At 45.7% G+C, this 21,730-nt stretch overlaps 1 protein-coding gene across 8 annotated transcripts in view; it reads left to right on the top strand.

Moving 5' to 3' along the window:
* Positions 1 to 21,730, top strand: part of Lhfpl2 (LHFPL tetraspan subfamily member 2) — a 147,790-nt gene that overhangs the window by 63,999 nt on the left and 62,061 nt on the right. For all 8 annotated transcript variants that reach the window (XM_050153759.1, XM_050153765.1, XM_050153761.1 and 5 more), the window contains exon 2: positions 3,609 to 3,667. The gene's annotated coding sequence lies outside the window, so the exon portion shown is untranslated. The remainder of the gene's footprint in view (positions 1 to 3,608; positions 3,668 to 21,730) is intronic.

Below are 21,730 nucleotides of genomic sequence, written 5' to 3'. Positions count from 1 at the left end.
CAAGTCTTAGCAATCTGTAAGGGAGAAAGGGGTCTTACGGTTCTGCTTCCTGCCTCTCACAGTTCACTGCCTGTCTCACGAGAGCTGTGCATGGGTTCAAAGGGCAGCTATTGTTTCTCCTCCTGCTGCCCGGAAGTGGAACAGGGGGCCATGCAGCCCAGATGGAGATGAATGGAAGCACCAACCTTTTAACTCTTAATGTGAATAACCGCGGTGGTTTTCATGTTGTTTACAATGCCTCCTGGAATAAACAGTGCCCACGTTTATTGGGCTATAAATAGTTTAAATGCTCAACCAGACCAATAACGTATAAAAATGCAGGTGAGAGACTGGTTACTAATGAAGACAGATATTTCCACTTTTTTACGCAGGGTTTCAGCGTGGCTTCCGTGCCTTGGTGTGACTGTAGGCTGTGAGAGGGTTTCAGTGTCTCCCGTGCCTTGGTGTGACTGTAGACTTGAGAGGGTTTCAGTGTCTCCCGTGCCTTAGTGTGACTGTAGGCTGTGAGAGGGTTTCAGTGTGTCTTCTCCATGGAGCTGCATCTTGATTCCTGGACTACGTCCAGAGGTCAGCTGCTGGAGAGGCAGCCCTGGCTGCGGCGTACGGTGCCCTGCAGTCTGTTCTGACTCTTGTTGCCAGTCAGCAGTGTGACTTGGAGGATAGGATTGTGCTACTCAGAATCGTTATTCCCTCCACTTTAAAATGAGCCTGAACCTTTCTTCTCTGGCCTGTGTGAGTGTTTTAGGATTAAATGTGAAAATCGGTTTGGATCTGAGTGTTAGTGCTGCCGCTTGGGGGTTATGTGGCCTTTGGAAGGTTCCCGAAGCCTCACCATTCCTCACCATGAAGGCAGAGGGGCTAAATGCCTCTCTCAGAGGTTTTGTGAGGAGTAAATGAGTTAGCTCCCATGTGGAATGCAGAACTGTGATGTGAGTTAATGCCTAAGTCTTCATTCACTACCTTTTGTGAGCGTTTGAAGGCTGCATGACAATGTGTTTTTAGTGTCCTGTGTATTTTCTAGTTTTGTTTTGTTTTCAGAACATATTTTTAAAGACTTTAGGGAGCTGAAGGAGTGGCTAGTCAGTTAAGAACGTGCGTTACTCTTGCAGAAGAAGTGAGCTTAGTTCCCAGCACCCAGAGCAGGCTCATGGCCTCCTGTAACTTCAGCTCCAGGGGATTGGATGCCCTTGTTTAGCCTCAAGAGACCCAGCATTCAGTGCACAGAAACTTACACACAGAAATACACACACACACACAACTTAGAATAAAATATTTTTAAAGAGAAATGTGGCAATTAAGTAGTCACACAGGGCATACATTCTCTCTCTCTCTCTCTCTCTCTCTCTCTCTCACACACACACACACACACACACACACACCTATACCATCTTCTTAAATAAAAATCAGCATCTTATTTGTCAATAAAACCTAGAGAATTAATTGGCTTGCCTAATATTTCTGAGCTTCTTGACTGGTTAAAAATACGACTTTATCATGAACGTTTAGTTATAACCCTGAGGACTGACTCTTAGTTATCTCTTTGTCTTTGGAGCTTTGGGTTGACTGGATTTGTTCTAGGAATGTTCTTTCCCAGCCTTGGGAGTTTGGGAAGCTGTGGGTGGGAACTGGTGTCCCACCCAGTCTTCTCTAGTACTATTGTAGTCTTGAAACTTTGTCCAGAGCTTGACTGGCATCATATATAAAAGAGGGAATTCCAAAAATGTATGTGACCTTTAATGGCGCTAAACTTGTAGTACTTCTGTGTCTCATTTAGATTTTAAGGAGTATAAAATGTTGAGGAAGGCCTCTCCTTATCAATGGCCCATTCATAATGGTTTGTTTCACAGAAGGCATATCCAGATAAACACACTGATGATGACTTACCGTGACTTCCCCTAATAAAGTCGTGGGGAATGTTTAGAATGTCGCTAGCAATTAGCTTACAAATAACCATTGAGTAAAGAAAAAACTAAGGATGCAAAATTCTTTTTTGTATTTATTGTTTTATTATGTGAAATCCAGGTTATTGCACAGTATCTTCTTTTCTTAGCTAAAGCTAATTTCCCCCTTTTAAAAAACGATTATTTGCATTTTATGTATGTAAGTGTTTTACATGCATGTATGTATGTGCAGTGCATTTCTGTAGAAACCAGAAGAGAGCACTGCAACCCCTAGAACTGGAGTTACAGGAAGTTATGAGCTGCCATGTGGGTGCTGGGAACCGAACTCCAGTTCTCTAGAAGAGCAACCAGTACGTTTAACTATTGACTCATTGCTCCAGTCCACTGAAAAGAGGCCTCTGAGTGACTACTGGCTCTTCAGGCTCAGGAACAGTTTGGAATAACATGGGCTTTGCTGATCTTAATTTACAGCTGAATCTAGGCATAAATTTATAGCTCGTTATTACATAATTCCATTGTCAACTCCATTTGAAAATTTGATCATAGAGGGCATGTGGACCTCCCATTTTCCTGTTTAGTGGACCAGTGGAAGTTGTGGAATATTTTGTTTGATCACCCTTATATGGAACGTGGTGTGTTTCTTCCCTTCTAGTTTTATATTAAATACCTTTGAGCTATAAATTCTTAATTTCTAAATATTTACTTTTATACAATATGATAGTCCCTACATAACCTTTTTATTTTCAGATGAAGAAGTAACTTTAAATTTGCAAAGAGAAAAGATTGATGTTACCTGCTAGCCATTTGGTGTTATGGGATTTTGCATTAAGAAATGCCAGGTTTCTCTCTAGGGATGTAATGCTTGTGCTCTGCAGAGTAGAAAGAAACCATCAAGTGTAAAACTGTGTATGCCAGGGCATTATTCCTTAACCCTGGATCCGTGAGAGTCAGGAAAGCTCTCTGCTTTAACAACAGGTTCCTCATTTGTTAGTGGGCATAGTTGTGGGCAAGCCTGGGAAGGTTGTAGTATGGTAACAGTATAAGAGGTATAACACATTTTCAATGTCTATGATATTTTATTTTAAAATTTGTCCATTTATGTTTAATGTATCAAAGCAATGTTGGACAGATAATTGGGATCTATGTTTTTCTGGGTACCTCATTTTCTGAAGGTTACCTAAAAAACATTGAAATGACCAGAAGGAATACTTGACTTCTGATTCTAAATAATTCCTCCCCAGTAATTTTTGTTATGGTTTCAGTGTTCATTTTCCATTTTCCTGTTATTTATCTTTTTAATATCTTTGTGCATTTAGCTTTAAAATAAGTTAGAGTAGCTGGTTAGGACAGGTAACTCATAATTTCCTATTCCTTAGTTTCTTTCTGGACTGCCTATCTTGCATCTAAAGTGATGGTATTTGTGCATGTGTTTTGAAGCTGTTCTCTTTATGAGGAGAAAGGAAGGGATATGAACTGGTATATGGTGGACTGCACATCTCCCCCTGCCCACCTGTGGGCTGGATCTTGGCTTAGTGATTTTTCTCTCCCCAGGATGAAGGGGCTGTGCTCCAATTCAAGTTGACTGTTAATGTGGGAATCAGTATTTCAAGAAGCAGCACACATTTTAATGAAATATAAAATTGCATGGCGAGGTACTTAGAACAAATATCTAATGTTTTGTTCAATTTTTCCCATTTGTCTCTGCAGGTGCTGCTTTTCTGAAGTTGCTCACCAGGACGTCTCAGCATTGCTGCAGAAATACATAGGTAAATGACATCAAAGGTCCTCATTGTTCGCTTCTGTCTGTTTTCTTTTCCAAGACAGGATCTTGTTATGTAGCCCATGTAGTCTTGAAACTCTCAGAAATCCTCCTGCCCCCGTCCTTTGTGTTCTAGGATGGCAAGTAGGGGCCATTGTCCTGGCTTGATGCTGCTGTTGTTGGAAGTATTTTCCAGGCAGGAAACATTTTTGAGAAAGGAATAACATTTTATATTTTGGAACCTTGCCTGATATCTTAGAAACTTTTGTATTGCTGTGATAAAGCGCCATGACCAAAGCGGCTTGTAAAAGGGAAGTTTATTTGGCTTACAGTTTCAGAAGGTTAGAGTCCATAATGGTGCAGCAAAGACATGGCAGCGGCAACAACTGAGAAGGTACATCCCGGTCTGCACATAGAGGCAGAGGGAGACGGATGAGCCTGGCATGAAAGCCACACCTCCTAATCCTTCCCAGACAGTTCCACCAGCTAGGGACCAGCATTCAAACATAGGAGTCAGTGGGGGTTTATTCTCATTCAAACCACCGTGCCCAGTAAGCACTAGGCTTGGTGTACCCCTTGGGTAGCCTCAGTCATTATCAGGAAGAACTCACTTACTGAAGTTGAATAATCAGCATTGAATTTAATTATTCAAATGTTTTCTCCAGTTTGGATCTGCTTTGTTCTGTCCCTGCTGAAAAAGAAGCTTCAGAGATCTGCATTGTGGGAACAATCTTTCCCTTTTACCCTCTCTGTAGACCGTTTCAGTTTCTGTATCCCAGAAAGGTGAAGTGGTCGTGGCCAATTTAAATAACCCAGATTTATTACTTGATGAGCACTCACATCGAGAGATTGCCAGAAAGAAAGTTAGAAATGATTCAGTCGCAGGTGATTAACGATTGGGTAGATTTTAATTTGTAAAGGTCACCTTTGGAAAATATTAGCAGTAGAGGTTGACTATAACCCCCTGCAGTACGCATTCAGGAAAATCAAGGAAATCGGTAGTTGAATGACTTGCTAGAGATTGATCCAGCTATGTTTCTCAAATGGGAGCGGAGCGGCCTGTTGACCTCTGTTCTCGAGGGGTCCTGTTAGTGTTATAACCTTGGCAGTGAGCTCAGATCAAAGCAGCCAGAGCACGATCCAGATTCCAGTCCAGCCGATGACTGTCCAGTAGGGCCCGCTGCACGCGGAGGGTTCGTACAGGACATTCCTACAAATGTCATCCCCCTTGTAGGAAAGCCATTGTTCTGGCTTTCAGATTTTGAGAACGGAAATATTTTCCCGTTCTCCATTTTGGGGTACTGACTTCTCGAGTGCTACTAGTTTCTGCCAGTAGTGCTGCTCGGGGGACTGGGGCTCTTTGTGATGAGAACTGCAAACACTTGTGGGTTGTGAAACGGCTTGAGCAGCAACCTGCTCATGGGAGAGCAAGGGCGAGGTGGTGTTCTGGGCAGGGTTAGTGTTTGCCCCTTATCAAACTGCTAATCCTTAAATATCTCTTCTGTATTGATTTAGTGGAGATGGGAGAAGCTGATTATTAATTTCTATTAATAAAAATGATTAAACCAGGCATGTTAGTAGATACCTGTAATCACAGGAAGTGGAGGCAGGGAAGAAGAAAAGTTCAAGGTCATTCTTGACCACAATGACCTTGAAGCTAGCCTGGGCTACTTGAAGCCTTCCTCAAATATATGTATAAACACCACACACACACACACACACACACACACACACACACACACACACACACACACACACACGTTGTTCAGATCCAGAGTGTCACGTCAGCCAGGTGATGGTGGTAAGATGGGCTTGGGCGGTGAGGCCTGCGTTCACTCATAACATTCTACAGGGAGAACATGCTCAACAGGAGAGGTCTGGGCCTTGAGGAACCAGTAAGTTTTCGCTCTGTTCAGAGGGGGGATCATCTGCATGAGTTCCCAGCAACAGGCGCCAGACCGTGCTGCCTACCACGCAAGGAGTCATTTGAAAATGGTTTCCCCATTGTGAGATGTTACCCTGGATGGCCTGGTTAATCCTGTCCCAGGGAAAAGCCAGTTCCATTTGGTAGAAACGTGAGGGGCCAAGTCGTGGTTGCTCTTGAGATTCCCCCTCTAAACCAGCCTCCTCTGTGTCCTTCATGTTAGTTTTGATTGTGAGTTCCTCAGAGACCAACAGTGCAAACTTCATCTGTCAGATGAGAATGGTCGTTCGGATCTAGGGATATCAAAACTGAGGAGAAATGTGGTCCTACTTCCTGCTTTCTACACTCTGTCTCCATGATAGCAGGTTTCTCCTAAGCAGAAAAGACGACTGCAGTTTGAGGCAACTCTGGACATCAACTGGCCTCAACATATGTGCCCCTGTACTGGACACACATGGGCCGAAGTCCCGGCTGAGGGGCTAGGTGGCTCTGTAGGCAGGTTCCTGAAGTCCACCTCTGTACTTGGGAATGGCTTCTTCATTGTTACTGGAAGTAATTAGGTAGTCTTGTATATGGAGAAAGTCAACCAGTGTCCCCTACCTGATTGCCTGACATCATGGAGAGCTGTTTGAATATGGAATCTGAGAACCAATACTTCCAGCCTCTCATTGAGACTCTTTGGACAAACTTCTCACCTCTCATACTCGTTGGTAGAGAGGCAAGGTATCCCTACTCTGCTCTGCTTCTACCCTGAGGGAATTGTGGGAAAGCTTTGAAGAGGGCAGGTTCAAGTATGTGGCTAACATCAGAGGACTTCTATTGGCAGCCCTTAAAACAAAACGAAAGTCAGACCTTCCTGTACCGTACTGTGTGTCTGCCACAGGATGGTTTGCGAGTCGGGCAAGGGGCTGGAGATTGAAACACAAACACGGTTCACCTTGAAACAAGAATGCCCCTTTATTGTGTTCCAGGGCAGCTTATATAGAGCTTCTCTTTGACTAATGGCCATGCCCTAGCTCTCGGGACTTTTCAGCTGCAAACCCACCAGAAACCACTCTCCTGCCATCAGGAACTCATGAGGGTCTCGTGCTCAGAGCAGCTACAAGCACCGGAAAATAAGTTGTTTACTCTGGCAAGGAAGGGGTCACAGAGAGTTCAGGGTCTGATGGTTTGCAGTCCCTAATACCTACCGGGCTTGAATCCTTGTTTATCATTAGCTGTGTCACCTTGACCGAGTTCTTGACACCTTGTCTAGTTCTCCCTGCGTCTCAGGCTGTTGTTAGAAAAGTAGTAAGGTGCAGTACGTATGCCCAGCAGAGTGTACGGAGCAGACACCTAGTAAATCTCAAGAACAGTGTCATGGCGCAGGAAGGGGGAAGAGTCATGACTGAAAAGTCTCCACAGTTTGAAGTCCCTTGCAGTACCTGGTTATGTTCATTTGGCCCAGGGCAGAGAATCTGGATAGAGGGAGGTGATCAGCAGATGCTGCCTCTGTAGATGGCACAGGGAGACTTGTTCTTTTTGGGTTTTCCTCCTGGTTGGAACCGAATGAACCTGAGAGTACAAGTGATCAGCCTGGCGCTGGCTGGTCCCCACGGTAGTCACACCGCACACTCGGCTGCGCCCTTGAGAATGACCAGTGCCACTGAGGCACTGAATTGTTTGATTTTATTCACTTTTCATTATTTTAGAAGTTAGCACTGATGGTTCTTATTGGGAAATCTTTCAGTGCCTCGAGACCAACTTGGGAAACCGGAGCTGGTTTCTCAACTGAAAATTTGGTGACGAATGTTTCTTTAGCTGGAAGGGTGGCTTTTCCTTGTGTACTTTTGGCTTACGCTACTGATGTTCTAAACTTGCAGCCGCACAATGTAGAAGTCATTTACATAATTAATCTGGAAGTCGTTAGAGGAGCAGAGAAGTGTTTATTTAGTAAGCGAGGGTTTGACAGCTTCCTTCCTTTACTGAACATGAATTGAGCCAGATACATCATTTCCATGACAATGATAGTCCTCCTCATGGTTTGAAAAGCACGGTGAAAATTGTGAAATACATAGGCGTTTTAAAGTTCTGATTTCTCATATTTCTTTTAATTCTTCTTATTATTTTATAAGAATGGGTGTTTTGACTGCCTGTAGATCTGGGCACCATATATGTGCCTAGTACCCAAGAAAGCTGGAAGTGGGCATCAGGGTCCTTAGAATTGGAGTTACACACATTTTTGAGCCACCATCTGGGTGCTGGGTATCAAACCTGGGTCCTCTAGAAGAGAAGCCAGTGTTTAACTGCTGAGCCGTCTCTCCAGTGAGCCACCCCCAACTTTTGTTAATTTGAGTTAATAGCTTGCTTTTCTTCTGGTAAGGACCTCTGGCTACTAAAGATTCCTAGGGACTTGCCCCTTCTTTCCATGAAAAGTAGCTCTCCTCACCTAACCGTGACTTTTAAGAGGAAGATCTGAACCTTTTACAGTGGCTCTCAGCTTTCCTTATGCTGTGACCCTTTAGTACAGTTCCTCATGTTATGAGATCACAACCATAAAATTATTTTTCTTGCTACTTCATAACTGTAATTTTGCTACTGTTATTAATCATATAAATTTTTGGTGTGAAGGATATCTGATAGGTGACCCCTGTGAAGGGGGCAGTTGACCCCCAGAGGAGTCACACTCATGGGTTGAGAAAGGCCATTTAGGATATCCTTGATGAAGGTGCAAGTTAGGTACCTGACTAATGGCAGCTGAATGATGGCGGGGTGTGGTATCTGTACATTGTGGGGTACCCAGCGTTCTTTCCTGATGTATAATATGTGCTCAGTGAATGCTGGGAGACAGAGGGATGAGTGTGGACAATGTAAGTTCCAATTAATGAGTTTTGCTTTGTTTGCATTGTGCCGAGAATCAAATGGAGGGCTTTGTGCATACAATGGAGATGCCAAAGGACCTGGCTCCCCAGCCCTATAAAATGGGTTTTAGAGAATGACCCACTTAAAACTTGGGAAGCCATAGAGGTCCTCTCAAACCTTTTAAAAGGGAACACAGTGAACCTTCACAGGAGGTGCTCTTAGTGGCTAGAGCTGAGGCCGTTTTACTGCCAGAACCCGAAGGGCAGGCCAGTACAGGTGCCTGAGTACTAGCAGGAGCAACCTAAAGGAACGAAGGCTCTTTATTTCAGTCCAATGTGGTGGGGAAGACTTGGCAACATTGGTATCGCAGAAATTGATTTACAGCCAGGAAACAAAATGCAGAGAAAGCAGGCTGGAGTCTTCTGGGGCAGGTGTGTCCTTCAGACCCCTTTCAGTGACTGACCTCCCATTACCAGGCCCCACCTTCCAGATGGTGCTGCCAGCTGAGGATCAGGCACTCAAAAAAACATGGGCCTGCTGGGGACACTTCAAATCCAAACATAACAGAAGGAGAAAACCAGACTGCGCTGAGTGAACCCGCACAGGGACCGGGTAGAGCCACCCTCTCAGGGTGACCATAAAACATATGAATGATTTTATATGAAAACGCTTACCATTGCCAGATTCTTAATTTGTGGCCATAGACTGGAAAGACATAGTGGAGGGTGGTGTCTCTATATCTGCTGCTATTATTTTTTCTTTAAGGAAAAAACACGTTTTTTTATGCCAAACCACAGCCGTCTCCTTTCACCACTATAGAGGGCAATAGCATGCCTCTGAAGTTCCTAGATCCTGCCCCATAAATCCCCTCTCTGCTCACTGGGAATTTGTTGTGATTCCCTAAGTGAAACTGACTTCTTCTGAATTAAGTATTGATCTCACCTGCATCCCCGTTTGAGCCAGTTCCATAACCACAGTAATGTTTTCATAATCTTTCCCTCTCTATGGCTCCATGCTGGGTGGACCACAAGTCATTTCCTGGTACTGTCTTTCCCGACAGGCCCAGCGTCAGTATTCCCTAAGCCACAGGCCAGCACTCGCTGCACGACACAAGCAAGGGTGTCAAACACTGTAAGGAAAACCCTTCAGGCCAATTGATGATCTTGGGTGCACCGTTAGGGTTACCTGATTTTGGTGCAAGCTATTCTGTACACAGCCAAGTTATGCCAAACATCCAACACATCCATTTCATAACCCCATGTTAGCTCTCCGTGTTAGGAATCCAGTGTGATAACTGTGAAAGAGCTGGTCCCCTTGCTGTTATTTTTGACTGAGTCTCTATTGTTCTGTTTTATCAACAAAGACCCAGGAGCCAGATGCTGGGGTGAAAACCTGCTAGCTCATGGAGGCAGAACAGGCAACTGGTTGACCTTCCTTTGTGTTGTCTCAGAGGTTTCTCCTACTCCATCAACTCCTCCAACTGGATGGCCCTCTCTTCTACTTCCTGTGCGTCTCCACCCTCTCCACCCCCCACCCCTGTCCTCCTGACACCTTCTTACTCTCTATGTTTTTTTTTTTTTCTTAATAAACTTTAGTTTACTTCTGGTCAGCTGGTTGCTTGCTCCGCCTCTAAACCTACTTTTGACTTTATTTAATCCTGTTTACAGTGTTCAAGCAGAAAGCTCTTGGATTAAAGATGTGTTCTAGGACTGAGCCACACCACAGCTAGAAGCAGGTGAACGACGACATCTCAGGTTTCACAGTGTGATCAAATAGCTAACAACACCTTGTTGTCTCTGGAACTCAGAGGTGCTGTCTATGCTCAGACTGTTTCACTGACACAGGGGAGTGAAATCCAGTCTGGTTTTCTTAATATTTATGGAGTGTCTGTGATTGGAAAGATAAGTGGTCAAATGATTCCACAGACTCCTCATTGTTCAGTCAGAGCCACCAGTGTAGGGATCATTCAGCTCTATCGGGTATTTTGATGGCTCCATCTGGATATTAGTAAGCATTTGGGTGAAGGGGGCCATTGCAGAGAAAAATCATGTGGCAAACCCCACCCAGATACATTGCTTTCTAGCTACTGTGATTTTTTTCTGTGTAGTGTTACTGTATATTTATAACATTTCTACATCTCAAGGTAAAGATAAATTTAACCTGCCCAAGGGTCACACTTCAGTCTCCTTTGGGGCCACAGAACACTGAGGTACACTCTGGAAGCCAAGCAGCAACCTTATACTGTTACTATTATGGTTGGACCAGAACTGCCAAAAGATATTTGTGTGTGTGTGTGTGTGTGTGTGTGTGTCCGTGTGTCCCTCCCCACCTTTCCAGACCACCTGTGTTCATGAAGAAAAGGAAAAGCATGGGGGGGGGGGCAAGATCACCTGGTATTTAGGGATTACTGCTAATGGCCGAGTGCCTAAGAATATCTCCTTTTGTTTTTCTTAAATTATTCTGATTTTTAATTATGTGTGCATTATGTGGGTATGTGCACATGAATGCAGTGTCCACTGAGGTTCTCAGAAGAGGGTGTCAGATGCCCTGGAGCTGGAGTTGCAGACACTTGTGTGGGGGACCGAACTCAGGTCCTCTAACAGAGCAGGAAGGTCTCTTCACACCCAAGCCAGGTCTCCAGCCTGAGTCTCCTCTCTAACTTAATTCTCTTTGTCACTGTGCTGGATAGTTTATGTCAGCTTGACATAAGCTAAAGTCATCCTAGAGGAGGGAACCTCCATTAAGAAAAAAATTCCATAAAATGAGGCTGTAGGCAAGCCTGTAGGGCATTTTCTTAATTAGTGACTGATGGGGGAGGGCTCATCCCATGGTGGGCAGTGCCATCCCTGGGATGGTGGTCTGGGTTCTATAAGAAAGCAGGCTGAGCAAGCCAGTAAGCAGCACCCCTGCATGGCCTGTGTGTCAGCTTCTGCTTCTAGGTTGCTGCCCCGTTTGAATTCTTGTCCTGACTTCCTTCAGTGATGAACTTTGATGTGGAAGTGAAAGCCAAAGAAATCCTTGCCTCCCCAAGATGTATGTGGTCATGGTGCTTCACTGTAGCCATAGTGACCCAAACTCAGGTAGTCAAATAGCTCAGCCCTTACTGCATACAATTGTATATTTGGTTCCTTTTTTGGCTACATTGTTAGTGTTTCTCTGTATCATAAAAAGTTTCTTTTTTAAAAAAAGTGTTTCATGCTGGGTGATGGTGGTGCACACCTTAGATTCTAGCACTCGGGAGGCAGAAGCAGGCAAATCTCTGTGAGTTTGAGGCCAGTCTTGTCTACAGAGCAAATTCTAGGACAGTCAGGGTGGTTACATAGAAAAATCCTGTCGCTTATGGCCTGATTGTATTTTCCTAAGATGCATAGCTCGACTTACCTTGTCTGCTCAGAAATTGTTGCTTGCATATAAAATTGTCCTGTATTTGGGGAGAACTCTGGCGTGGATAGGATAAAGAGAGCGGAGTGAAAGTTCTTGTGTGACTTCTTGGTTGTAGCTTGCTGGCACTGGGAAGCACCCCTGTCCCATCTCACAGTCCTCATGAGTGCCCGATCTTAGGTCACCTGCCCTCATATTTGTGACTTCTATTTCCAGGCAGATGGGTGTAACTAATAAATCCCACAGGCTGTTCTTAGACTTTAAAGCCCTTTCAGATTTTCTTCTGATTTCTCTCTTCAGTCGGCTTGGGTGGCTCCTTGGTCCTTTCTCTCTGTGGTCCCCTTGTACCCTCTGATGTCCCCCTCCCCCGTGGCTTGAACTGCCACCACAGTCTGGCTCTCCCCCAACCAGATCTCTCTTCTGGACTCCAGATGTATAAAGCCAACTGTGTTTGTTCTGTTCCCCAGTATCCCACTGCCTCTTCTGACGCCGTGTGCCCCCAAATTAACCTTCTCCCTCCTCTACCTGCAACCCCATTCTTCCACTCTGCTTTATCCCCAGGACGAATGAACACACGTGCTACCAATTAAAGGTATCCTAACCAAGCAAGTAAATCAGACTTCTCCAACATACACTAAACTTGGAATCTTGCAAGTTGTGTGATTTCAGTGGACTCTGTGGGTTAGTGCATGTGTGTTGGTGTATGGAAGATGGTTAGATGTTGGGTGTCTTCATTGATCTTATCCTGCCTTAGGTTTCTGAGACAGGACCTCTCAATGAATTGGAACTCGTTGACGTGGAGAGGTTAGATGACTGGCAAGCCTCCAGAGTTCTTCGTCTTCACGTCCTCAGTGTTGGGTTATGGGAGCACACTGCCACACCCGGCTTCTTGGTGCGCCCTGGTAATCAGGTCGCGCTCAGATCTTCACATTGAGTGGCAAGTCCTTCACAGACTGAGTCATCCTGCCCCAGGCCCTAGTTATGAAATCTTCATGTGAAATAAACCCTTAACTACTAATTTACCATTTATAGAAACTTGACTTTTTTAAGCGACTTGTTTAGTTTAAAACAGAATACACCCTGAATTGTATCTGGTGCACATTAGTGAAGTGAGAGCCGTCACAGCACTTTCTGGTTAGAAGGCTTTTTTTTTTTTTTTTTTTTTGCCTTGAGGGCTTAACAGTTTTTTTTCTTTGGGTCTTAATTATTTCCATATTCCAGTATGTATTGTTTTGGTCATATTGGAATTATCCCTTATTAGCTAGTTTTTTTTCAGTTTACCTCCCAGGGATCTCAGGCAAGAAATACAAATATTTTCATAAGATTCTTGGAGGAAATAAAATTAATAGTTTTGAGACTGAAAATGTGGAGGCTTGTCTCCTAAGGATTGGAAGACTTTATTGAGATAGCGAAATATCCCTCCCCGGGGTGAAGGTCTTTGTGATTTTTAAAGGGCTTATTGGAAATATGGGGCTGGAAAGAATAAAAGGAAATTTAATACCATGAAGTTGGAAACAGCTCCTGAAATCCAATCTGTTTTAGAACACACATAGCAGGCTCATTCCCAGAGATTTGAGACAGTTCAGTTCTCTTCTTAATGCCGCCAGGATCATTATAATGGTAACACAGAAAGGTTCCTCCGAGGGGACATGGCATGGCAGTTTTCATGAGTGGGACTCTTTTCTGCGCCTCAGGGTGGGGTATCTTGCAAGCTGCCTTCTCTCCTGTATCAAGAGGCTTGAGTTCCTTGCACCAAAGTTTCCTGGTCCTGCAATGGGGAAGGATGGTGCAAGGAGAATATCTAAGAGGTGTTCTCCAAAAGATGTTCCCAATGGCACTGTGCCTCAGTAGCACACAGGGACACAGCCCAAAACTAACGCGCAGAACGCTGGAAGTGACAGGGCTGATGGGGGTTGGTGTTTCCTCAGCCCTAATCAGAGATATAATGAGACCCACAAGGAAATTACAACATTTTTCCAAGCACTCAGATCTGGAAGAAAACAAAAATCTGTCGGAAATGTGTGGCCAGCCAAGTCTCAACACAGACGTGATTACTCGGGGGAGTTCCTAGGGAGCAGAGGAGGAACGGTGCTGTTCGTGGACCTTAAGAGGGATTCCCTGGCTGTATTTTTCTACTCCTTGCTATTGCGCCAATGTGTGGGCCTTGTAGATGCGTTTTCACATAGGCAGTATTGGTCACTTTCCTTCCTGTCACGTAGAGGACAGGGTAAGACTGAGGCCCGTGGTGTGATGCTGGGGTAACAGACACCAGGACACTGTCCTTGTCCTTAAAGAGCTGATCCAGCCAAGCATGGGTGAGCAGAGATGTCACTGTGGCAAGCTACTTATATTGGAGACAGAGGACAGAACAGTGAACTCTACCAGCTGCTCGAGGTCACCCCAGACCTGTGATGTACCAACTGGATCTTGACGATTTCACTAGGAGATGTCAGGTAGAGATGAGTGTGGGTGGCTGGTCAAGAGGGGTGGACGTTCAGAGTGTGACAAGGAGTCAGGGTTCGGGGGGACATCGCCTGGAGGTGTAGGGAGGCAGGTGAAGTCAGTTGTGATTGTCCCAAGCACCATGGCCCTGCTTTGACCCTCTCTCCCATAAATACTTAAATATGTGTACTGTTTGTGGCTGGACTATTTGTGTGGATGGACAGCAAGGCACTGGCAGATATTTTGCCCTTGCCATGACAACTTAGGTGAATGGCGATGGTGGTGCTTCCAGCATCCACTGGGGCTTCCCGTGAGACCTTCGGTACTGGTACATTTTGTAGCTATTGGCTGGCGAGTGATCTGTACGGCTGTGGCCCTTCCTGAAGGCGTGTTCATAAAGGTAGTCAATATTACATATAAACTATCACAGTGGACATTCCTCATGTGACTCTGTCTCAGCTGTTGGACATTTTGGTAGTCTTCAGTTATATTTAAAGATCGATTTTTTTCTAGATGTGTATGTATGTATATTACCCTGCATGAGTTTTCAGGTACCACATGCGTGCAGAAACCTGAAGAAGCTGTTAGATCCCCTGAAACTGGAATTACAGGCTGTTGTGAGCCACCTGATACAGGCGCTAGGAACGGAACTCGAGTTCTCAGCAAGAACCGCATACAATACACTTTCAGTGTCTGAGCATCTCTCCGGCCCCAGAGTTACCTGTGCTTAATAGCACATAGGATTAATCGCTCATTTTTCTTAACTCCTCAGCAGTAGTTGCCTTTTATCCTTAATGTTGGTGCTGTCGGCCATGCTTGTGGGGCAAGTGTGCTCTTAGAATCTCACAATGCACGGCTTGAGGAAGGGATCAAAACCATGCACTGGGCATCAAGCAGTCCCTCAGATTTGCCTACCCAGCTCAGTCCCTTTCCTCGCCTCTTCACACCGTTTCATACCTGACAGAATAACTCGATATGTTAGAAACTCAATGCATGGTGTCCATGATGTGGGGCATCACTCAGAAGTGATGAGGAGAGGCAGCTGAAAGTGACCCCCAGATCCCTTTTCACCCTGAGGGTGGAAGGCCAAGTCCCATCACTCCAACCCTTGGGTTGACAGAACTCTTGGTACTTAGATTAAAAACTACCGGTAAGGTCTGGGGGCATGTAGCCCAATGGCATAGGGCTTACTTAGCACACACCAGTCCTTGGTTTCTATCCAGAAACCACAACAAACAGAACACCACACAGATGTGTTGATCAGTCTCACAGAGGCTCTCGGGCAACTGCTGTAGAACCAGCAGCCGCCTTGTTTGTTTCCCAGCCCGACCAGCACACTCAGCGGTGTTTTCCCTCTTAGGAGTCCCTGTTTCCGCCTTTATCATTGGCCGAGTGTTTTTCTTTCCCGTGGAATTCCCCGTTCCTCTTTAGATTCACTTTTCTTCCAGCTTTTGAAATTGCAGTTCGGCTTTCAGGATGTGTTTCCGTGGTGATTTCACAACGTAAGATTAAAGTCTTGAAACTATTTTCCATCAGAAAGGAAGTCAATGTGAAAAATGCCTTGAGCGATGTGGCCACTGTCCGTTACCGAAAGAATATGAGAATAGTTAATTCTAATAAATCGTCCCAACAGCCAGGTGAGATGAGGCCCTTCTCCATACCATTCTCAGCCACTCTCTCCAATAGAAGGGTGAGTGCCAAAGTAAACACGATACTTCCTCAGCCTTGGATTTGGCACCTAATAATTCAGTGTGCTTTTTGGCTGTGTACAGACAGCCTCCTCCGTGCACAGGGACGTGGCCCTTGAGTTTGAGGTAACTGCCCTTCTCTGTTCTGGCCTTGAGTGCTCTTATGACAATACCCCAAATCTTGATTTAATTTAACTCTCTCTACCATGGTCTCCTGACTGGCACCGTAATCGTTGCTTCCGACAGCCTGGTGGTTACTGAGAGGTACCGATCGAGAACCTGGTTCTGAGGATGGACAAGGATTTCCTTTTCATTTGGGGGTGAGATGCATGGGAGGTCCAGGCCGGCAGCCAGCAGACTGGGAAGACTACAGTGGTCCTTCAGTGACTGGTTAGCCCTTTCAGGAAAACTGCCATTGGGTTCCTGCTCTGCTCTTGGCTGTATGATTGTCCTTGAGCTTTTAAACTTGTTGAGCATAAACCACAGTGAGTTTTAATATTCACTCTGTAAGAATCAATACTTCTCTCCGGCTTTAGAAACAGTATACCCGAAAGAAAAGACCTTGAGTCATTGTAAATACAAACTTGGCAACCGTTTTCTTCCTAAGTACCTGAGAGAGACCCGTGTGGCGATCCGGTGATCCAGCTGAGGACTTGCCCGATTCTGGGCCACCTCCCTGTGATAAATGGTACTTTAAGCACACATGTGATGTTGATAATGTTTTACAAACAAGCAAAGCAAAGTCAGCAAAACTGGTACTGCTCTGAGAGTCTAGAGTTCCTAACCACGCTTCCCAAGATGGTGTTCTAGGGGAATGGCTTTCTCTGCTGTAAGCACGTCTGTTAACGATTGAACAGAGTGGGCGGGAGTGGGCGGAATTTGTCTGTATTGCACGACTGTGCAGGGATTTCATGTGTGTAGTGGCTCGTTAAGGGTCAAATACAGGGCTTGGTTTTTGTCCTGAGATCCTTCTGGTCTCAGAAGGACTGTGGCCACATCCCACAACTCATGCCGTTTGGACACAGCCAGGGAACACTGACATAATGGATTTTCAAAGGGTTACAGTTTCTTCTCCAGCTCCTCCCATCTCAGACTACTTAGTCCTATGTCCCATCCCCGTCACTTCAGTCGGGACCGGTCTTTGGACTTCATGGATGAGAAGTGACAGACGTACTGTGTGAGTTCCAACAGTTACAGTCTCAATGGCATTGACACAACGTCTGCCTTTGCCCTCTTGAGACACAGCTGAGACCCTGTGACACGGAAGCAGGCCTAGACTCAGGAGGAAGAGGAGTACATACAACAGATGACCAGTGGATATAGGAGTGATGCTCCCACGGGCCTTCTAGCACAGTGGGCTGCCTACTGGTCCCACGCAAGTCCAGGTCAGACCGGCAGCCAGTGAAGAGAGCCATGATAAATCATTGCTGCCTGAAGCCACGAAGGCTAGCGGTACCTTCCATACAAGAGTAGTTAATGGATACCCTAATATAATTAACAACCAGCCACCAAGATCTCTGAAAACAAACAGAGGAAAAAAATGTTTCAAAAATCAAATCCGATATTTTCTAGACTTCTCTGTCTCTAAACTAAATTTCTAGACAGGGATTTTCCTCAGTCTAGTGAATAGTTAACAAGGACATAATATGTTTGGCAAGTAATGAACAAGGCAAGAAAATGCCACTTAAACCCAGACCGAGTGACCCAGAAAAGCTGAACTCATGCTGCCTGGAAAAGGTGGGAGGGGACTTCCCCAGTCCTATCTGACAGCTACCTGTGAGGGCCACCGGTGTCATTTACAGCTCATTCATACAGCTTGATAATCGGACATCAGCAGACATCCGACCCACTGAAATCCACCCCACCCTCTGTCCAGCTGTAGGATACGAGGCCTTCCCCGTGTTCCCGCCAAGAGCAGGCTTTATTATCCCTGACTCCAGAGGAGAGGAGCTGATTAGCAGATGTCTCCAGAAGGACTGTTTTCCGTAGGCACCTGGTGAGCTGGAGATAAGAGACTGCATGGATGGGTAGCCAAGCCTTGCTAATGAGGGTCTGGGCCAGCAGCGCCAGGTCCTTGGACATGACCTCTGCTGCTTTTCTTGGTGCCTGAGGCCAGGTGGAGCTGGCTAGCAGGCTATGGCTGAGTCTCTTCAGCTGAGGTCCATGAGGGGTTATAGCCAGGCCCTGAAGCAATCAAGACAGAGGATCCTGACAGTTGTACTCAGACCAAGCTGTCTGGGGGAGAGCTGGGAAGAAGTAAGGGAGACCCAGGAATCATGGGAGTTGGAACTGGAAAAGGCTCACTTGGTCTTGAATTCTCTTCTGTCAATGGCCAGACCATCCCCCCTGGGATCCCCCTGTAGCGCTTCGTAAAATGTGTTTCCAAATGACTCAGGCTGGGAGTCTTCCAGCCGTCCCTGGGGAAGTAGAGCAGCCTTTTCTGAGAAGGAAATATTTTCCTCGCGATTGGTTGGGATTTTTTTTTCTCAGTTGGCTCCAGCCCCATCACTCCTGGCTGATCTCCCTCGGACCACCCTGAACAAGTCCGTCCTCTACCTCTTAGATTCCCACACTTAAACCCATGACCTGCTTCCGCCGAGCGAGCTGCAATTAAGCGGAGGAGGAGGGGCCTGCTTCCTGGCCTTGTGTTTTCTGGAATAATGACTTTCCCCAGCTGCTTCAGCTTTCTGGCCCCTGTTCTGAATTGCTGTCTGATTTTCTGTCCCTGTTCCGCTTCAGACGTGTGGAGCCTGCGCTGTGTCGATATTTCACCGGCATCATAAGGAGTGACTCTTCCACCAGGAAGATGCGTTTTTATGGAAAATCGTTTGGATTTGTTTGGGGAGCTTTGGTTAGATTGTTGACCTTGGCTCATATGCCATTACCTAGTGTTGATGAGGAGCTGTCAATCACGATGATCTGGCAAGTCATCCACACAGGCGGCGTGGCCATTAACACTGATCCTGGAGAACTTGGTGGGAGGGTGACATTACTCAGTGTGTAGTCAGTTAAAAAAGGGGGGTTGTTGGTGTATGTCACAGCCATGCCAGGATGTTTAGGAAGTAGGACGTTGCGGTTTGTGGGTCTCCGGCTTTGAGTCACTGATAAAGCAAGGAGAATTCCCGTGCAGGCTGGGTGGAGTTAACAGGCCACGGGATTCAAGCTGGATAACGGATTTAAACTAGTGTTTTCCGAGCATGTTCTAAAGAATATTCCAGGTCCTAGGGGCATTTTTTCGGGGGTACATGGAAATGTGTTTAGGGACGGAGGTCACTTTGCAACCCCCTGCTTTTAAATTGGTCCAGCTCTGCTTCCATCTGCCTCTTGTGCAGAACCAGGCACGCTTGTCAGAGTCTGTTTGATAAATAGTGTTCCATGCTTAAAAGGGAAGTTTGCAAACCACAGGTTCAGAGGCCTGCCTTCTAGTAAAAACAAACACACAGAGAGAGACCTCTTCAGCCGGGCAGCTAACGATTGTGTTTGAGATCCACATAGATCAATCCACAGACATTTGGGAGCAGCGAATGCTAAGAACTAAACAAATACATGTTCCCGTGTAACTGCTCTGTCACCAGGAAGCCCTCAGCCAGTGTAAACAGGACACGCAGACTGCAGCCTGTGAGTGCCAAGAGAAACGAAACGGCTGTTCTGGTCGTGTGGGCAGGTGACTTGTCGCCTCACGCAAGCACCAGCAGACATCAGTGTTGAGGTCTGTGAAAACCCGTGAGTGACAGTGACGTTCACTGAGAGCTTTCCATGTGCTGGGCACCGTGCCTAGGATGCTTGCTGCGCTCTAGGAAGTGAAGGTTCCATTACAGGTGGGGAAATGGCGGCTCAGAGCGTGAGTGGTTTGGCCCGAGTCATACAGATGACAGAGTAATGGAGCTGAGCCCGGGCTCATTTGGCATAACTCGATTTCCTTAAATGATCTACTGTATTGCACCCATTGACTCTCACTTCAAGAAAGACACATTTCCATTAATTCTTTGATAATTTCATACATGTTTACAATGGGTTTTTATTACATTAACCCTCCTACTCTTCTCCCTAAATCTTCCTAGATCCATCCCCACTTCCCCACCCCCTCCCAATTTCATGTTCATATATATATATATAAAATTTGTATTGCCCATATGCTCACGAGTGTGGGGCATTCCCTGGAACAAGGTTAACCTTTGGGGACACACTCTTAAAGAAAACTGACTCTCCTGCCCCCAGAAGCCACTAGCTGTCACTATCCCCTCAGCAAGGGGATGGGGCTTGTGAGCTGCTCCCTGCTCCGTCTTAGAGTGTCTACTGGCGTGGTCTTGTTCAGGTCTTGTGTAGGCGACCCGTGATGTGCTGAGTCCGTGAGTGCAGAGGTCCCGTGTTCCTGTTCAGTACAGTACTGTCCTCCCCAGCCTTTGGCTCTTCCGAGTGTTCCACCCTTCTTCCTCCATGGTCCCTGGCCCGTGTCATGTGGACTTGTGTAGGAGGAACATTGCATTTGTGTCTGAACACTCCACAGATATGTATCCATTTTTCTAACACCCTCAAAGTTAGATTTTATTTTTAATTATTTACAAAATTTTTCATACACTATATTTTTATCATATTCTTTGTCTTCCCCAACGCCCCCCAGATCTTCCCACCTTCTTACTCAGCCAACTTCATGTCTTTTCACTTAAAATAAAACAAACAAAAACAATAAAGAAAACATCAAACAGTAATAAACAACCACCACCACCACAACAACAACAAAAACCATGAAGTCTGTTTTGAGTTGGCCAACTACTCCTGAGCCTGAGGCCTGCCCTGGAGGAGGCTGACAGACAGTGTCGTTCCTTGGGAGAATCCTGATTTCCCCTCTCCCATGAGGTATCAGTTACAAATAGCAGGACTCTGTGCTCACTTCCCCTCTGTGTTGGGATTCCGTCTGGCTCGGGCAGTCTCTGTGAACTCAGATGTGCATCAGCCCTGCTGTGTTTGGAAGACGCTGTTTCCTTGGAGTTATTCACCACCTTTGGCTCTTCCAGTGTGTCCACCTCCTCTTCAGCATAGGTCCCGAGCCTCAAGGGGAGAAGCGTGATAAGACATCCCATTTAGGACTGAGTGTTCCAAAGTCTCTTGCCCTCTGCACACTCTCCAGTTGGGGGTTTCTCTGTTAATTCCTGTCTACTGCAAGAATCTTCTCTGGAGAAGGACCAGGGAGACACTTGAACTTGTTGGCATAGGAAAAGACTTTCTGAACAGGACACTGGTCGCACCCTCATTGAGATCAACAATTAATAAATGGAACCTCGTAAAGCCGAAAAGCTTCTGTACAACAAACAACACCATCATTCCTGCAAAGCAACACCTTACAAAATGGGGGGGGGGGGAATCTTCACCAACTATACATCTGACAAAGGATTTCTATTTAGAATATTCAAAGAATTCAAAACAAACAAAGAACCAAAAAACCCAGAATATCAAGAAAACAACCAATAGGCAGAGTTCTCAGAAGATGAAACACAAATGGCCGAGAAACCCTTTAGGAAAATGTTCAACATCCTTAGCCATCAGGGAGATGCAAATTTAAATTACTTTAAGATTTCATCCTAACCTAGCCACAGTGGCCAAGATTAATAAAACCAATGACAGCAGGTGCTGGTGAGACTGTGGGAGAGGGGGGACTCTCATGCATTGCTGGAAATCAGTGTGTAGTTTCCTCAGAAATCTAAAGATCCAGCTGTCCCGTACAGCCCAAAGGACTACAACTTACTACAGGGACCCATGCCCATCCATGTTGATGGCTGTTCTAACCTCATGTCTC

This window comes from Alexandromys fortis, unplaced genomic scaffold (genome assembly GCF_014885135.2).
Source record: "Alexandromys fortis isolate MF-2015 unplaced genomic scaffold, M_Fortis_MF-2015_v1.1 scaffold_79, whole genome shotgun sequence".
Lineage (NCBI taxonomy): Eukaryota > Metazoa > Chordata > Mammalia > Rodentia > Cricetidae > Alexandromys > Alexandromys fortis.
The sequence above is the reverse complement of the archived record's forward strand: the minus strand, read 5'-3'. Positions and strand labels throughout refer to the sequence as shown.